This window comes from Taudactylus pleione, unplaced genomic scaffold (assembly GCF_031769625.1).
Source record: "Taudactylus pleione unplaced genomic scaffold, aTauple2 ptg000541l, whole genome shotgun sequence".
NCBI classification, from domain to species: Eukaryota; Metazoa; Chordata; class Amphibia; order Anura; family Myobatrachidae; genus Taudactylus; species Taudactylus pleione.
The window spans coordinates 3,623,583-3,628,048 of NW_028284943.1; the positions used below are offsets into that span (position 1 = coordinate 3,623,583).

A 4,466-nucleotide genomic window follows, 5' to 3' on the forward strand; every position below is an offset into this window, starting at 1 on the left:
CAAAAACTACAGCTTTATGCCATTCTTCACCACTTTTACAAAAACGCTAATAGCAAGCAATTTACACAACTTAAGTATGCAAAATAACTTTATTAGGGCTATTAGTACACATCTATACTGATTCCCTATGTTAGTGCATCTTTTTCTGGGGTACAGACTGATTTCCCCAATTCTTTCAATACTTTTCACCTGTTCCGTATTCGCCTGTTTCCGTGTTCGCCTGTTTTGCAATTGAATTAGACGAAAAGCGGGGACGAGCACGGAATAAATTCACCTCTGAAACAGGCGAATGAAGCGAACAGTCGGACAGGCGAAAACTTTGCCTCTAATTGAATATGGCTCTTTATGTGAACTCAATTTTAGAATAGTATCGATTAGCTGTGCCACAGACTGAAACCATATTATAGAATACAAAGTTGTACTGTATCCGGCAAGTAGACAAACTATTATTCAACAAAAAGAATAGAACATGGGAAGGGGGAGGGGGACAAAGGTAATACACAAAAGGGGAGGTAGGGTATGGGGAGGGGAGTAGGTCAGATGGTTTGAGTAATTAACTGTTGAGATTTCAAGCGTACAGATAGAGGAGGTTGTGAGCTTTGTAGCAGAAGATCCCAGCTCTGCTAACATAAGGAGAGAAAAACATGTTTATAGCACAAACTATAGCAGGAAAATGATGTCTCTAGCAATATGCGGCGGTGGAGAAACCATGTTTTATAAAATGTAACAATGCCATTTTCAATGTCCGGGAGAGATGATCGTCTGTCACAATATAAAATCTGGAGGACTTTCTGCTTCACTTCACCAAGAGATGGAGAGGAAGAAGATGTCCAATGCATTAGTATTACTTTCTTGGCTATAGTTAAAATAACCGTTAGGAGAGGGATGATTGTTTTATTTATTTTTGCAGTCCTAGCTCCCAATTTTTTAAATTGGAGCGAAGGCGCTAATTGGTCTAAATGAAGATGCAGCAAAAAAAGGGGGTCAGTGATGTTTAAAGACCCAGTGACAGTGCTCCATTAGGACATAACTGAGCAACTATCAAAGAAATGACTGCTAGTGGAAAAGCAATAGTTACTATAAACGGGAGAGCGTACTGCACAAACCTCAAAGTACAGGATGAGTAGTGATGGCTCGGTTGTATCTGGGGGATCATACCTCTCCAGGATTATCAGTTATATGTGGTTGGATACAGCGCAGCTGCGGGGTGAGGTTAGTGGGAAAGGGGAGGGGAGGAGAAGGATGGGGGCTAGGAAAGGAGCGGATTAGAAAAAAGGGGGGAGTATGTTGTGTGATGACTGTATAAGATGTGGATATGTAGCGTAAGGGTTGTGAGGCTATATTGGCTTTTATCATTTATTAATATCCGATATAAAAAGTCACAGTGCTCTCTGTTAGGTGGGTCTCTATGAGACCACCCTTCTGTATACTTTCCAACGTGGTATACTCCTACTATAATGGAGGACCCTGCTAAGGGTAGGGTTCCAGGTTATCCTTTAGGAACACCTTTAGCATAAACTACCTAGTCCTGGAGTTTATGTTCCCCCTTATTTTGGAAGTAAAAAATGGTTAAAATGTCAGTCTTCCTAAATCTGGGATAGCGTGTACCCCTGACTGATGTAACTGTGAGTCTATGTGAATGACATGCTTGTCTTTGACACTGCGGTTCCGCTGCCTGCTGCTGAAAGCTGTCAATTTATAATTTATATATAACGAATTTATAAATATAAAGCACTCATCACCATTAGTGTATATATATATATATATATATATATATATACACACACGTGTGTGTATAAATATGTATATTTGTGTATGTGTTTATATATATTTGGGATGTGCGGTTCGGATTCTGAGGAATCCAAACGGCTCCGAACAGCAGGGATCCAAGTCCATCTGAGCCATGGCTCGGGTGTTCCCGCCTGACTCGGATCCCACTGCGAGGCCGAACGTCATCCTCCCGACATCGGATTCTCATGAGAGTTCGACTCTACATAAGGCTCCGTGATCGGGACTCTGCGCCATTTCTCTCCCACACTCCGCACGCTGCACACTGCTCTGCTGAAAGTGGCTGTGTCCAGCGTTTCACAAGTGGCTGTGCTGGTAAAGTGACTGTGTAAGGGGGCACACTGCACGCTGATGTATACTGTGCTATACTCTGCTGATTAAGTGGCTGTGTCCAGAGATTCACAAGTGGCTATACTGGTAAAGTGACTGTATAGGGGGCACACTGCATGCTAAGGTATGCTGCGCTATACTCTGCTGATTAAAGTGTCCAGACTCACAAGAGGCTGTGTGTACAAAAAAAAAAAAAAAAAAGTTTAAAAAGTGAAAAAAAAAATATTATTTTTTGGTGCTGTACCCCAGTGTGTATACAGGCACCGTGACTCCTTGGGCTGTACCCCACTGCGTATACAAGTACTGTGACTGTTGGCCATAGCCCACTGTGTATACAATCACTGTGACTCCTTGGGCCGTAGCCCTCTGTGTATGCAAACAATGTAACTCCTTGGTCCTTAGCCTTCTCATGGGCGCCGAGAGGGGGGGAGCGGGTACCCGGGCCCGGGCTTGTTAGAGGGGCCCGGCAGGGCCCGGGTCCGGCGTCGCCCCCCACCTCCCTCACAGCAGCTCAGCACACAGCTTGTGCTGGGCTGCAGTGTGAGACTGCTCACGGCTGCTGCAGCAGCCGGAGCAGTCTTCTATGGCTGTGTTAGCGCCGGGCTGGGGGGTTTACAACGCCCCTCCTCCCTGACGTGCAGCGCAGCTACGCGGCGCTGCAAAAGGTTTTTTTTTTTATCAAGGGGGATTGGCCACGCCTCCCGCAATTAGGCCATATCCCCTCCTTTACCCGGGCCGGCCAGGCTCTCTACAGCCCTGGTGGTACTTACGGCCTGATTCAGACCCGCTCATGAGCGGGTCGATGTTAGGCCACTGCGCATACGCATGCCGGAGCCGGCTCCGACGTGCGCATGCGTGAGACCTGGCTAGCGACGGGCGCCCAGTTGCTTCTGGTCTCACACCAAAAGGGGGGCGGCTGTCGATTTTGATCGACAGCTCGCACCGTTTTGGAGGCGTGGCATGGGGGTGGCTTCACAAACGGAGGCGTTCCCATGCGAACACCTGCCGTTTGTGGGCGGCCCCACTGACATCACCAGTGATGTCAGTGGGAGAGCTTCTGGCTCTATTAGAGCCAGAAGCTCTCTGGGGCTTGCCGCCATGAGACCCTACCACAAGGGTCTCGTCGCAAGCCCAATGGTCGCGATGGTCTTGACCATCGCGACCATCATCCTGGCCGCTCGCAATAGCTGTGGGTGGTCACCCACAGCTATGCGATCGGCCAGGGGCCGCTCCAAAAAAAACCAAAAAACGCCCTGATTCAGAGCGTACGGCTCTGAATCAGGGCCTTAATCCATTGTTGCTGTAATTATGAAGTGTATTTGTGATGTGAGGAGAACCATTTGTGTGAAAGCAAATAACATCTGCTGAAGTATTGTGCTGGAGAAGAGATGTTAAAGTGTGTTTGACACTGTAATGATTTATTCAGGAGGAGAATAGCATGAAATTGTAAATACGTTATTCTATGCAACCTTCAAGATTCATGTGCTGGAGGAAGAGTAATGTTAATAAAAGTTGTTTATATTCACAAGAGATAGGGGTCTATTTATTAAGCAGTGTTAGGAGACAGAGTGAAAAGTGATAAGGTGCCATCCAATCAGCTCCCAACTGTCATTTTCCAAACACAGCCTGTGAGATGGCAGGTGGGAGCTGATTGGCTGGCACCTTATCACTTTCTTATCACTTTTCACTCTGTCTCCTAACACTGCTTAGTAAATAGACCCCTATATGTGTTAAATTGAAACAAATAGAGTACGCTTGTGCAGCACTTTCTTTGAAATTTTATGTAATTTAATAATTTGGACTTCCTATGTGATATAGACCTACAAATACTCTTGCTCTGTGTATTTACCTGGGCATTTACACTTCCCCGATTGTACAAATACAACCTAAAGCCATACCATACTGGATATGCCCAAACTCGTCTGATCTTGGAAGCTATACAGTATTGGGCCTAGTTATTACTGGGACGGGAGACCACCTAAGAATACCAGGTACTGTAGGTCAATAAATACAGGAAGTTATTTGGGACAAATGGTACACATCATTGCATTAGTTTATTAAATTATTAACAGGGTTACTAGCGTAATTATCCTCACGTGTAATTGGTACAATGGGCTTCATTCAGAGGCGGCCGTACGGTCTACGACCGCACGGCCGCCACGATGTTTGTCCAGTGCGCATGCGCACGAGGGAGCCGGCTCCTTCGTGCACATGCGTGAGACCCGCTACGACCGACAGCGCCGGTCGTAGCGGGTCTCTTTCCAAAGGGGGCGAGCTGTCGATGTTGATTGACAGCTCGCCTCGTTTGGAAGGCGGGCCAGCGGGGTGGCAGTCCAAACGGAGGCGTT

At 46.6% G+C, this 4,466-nt stretch overlaps 1 pseudogene; it reads left to right on the plus strand.

The window, feature by feature from the left end:
* The first annotated feature begins 4,002 nt into the window (after positions 1–4,002).
* LOC148500901 (5S ribosomal RNA) lies at positions 4,003–4,121 on the plus strand (annotated as a pseudogene).
* Positions 4,122–4,466: the final 345 nt, after the last annotated feature.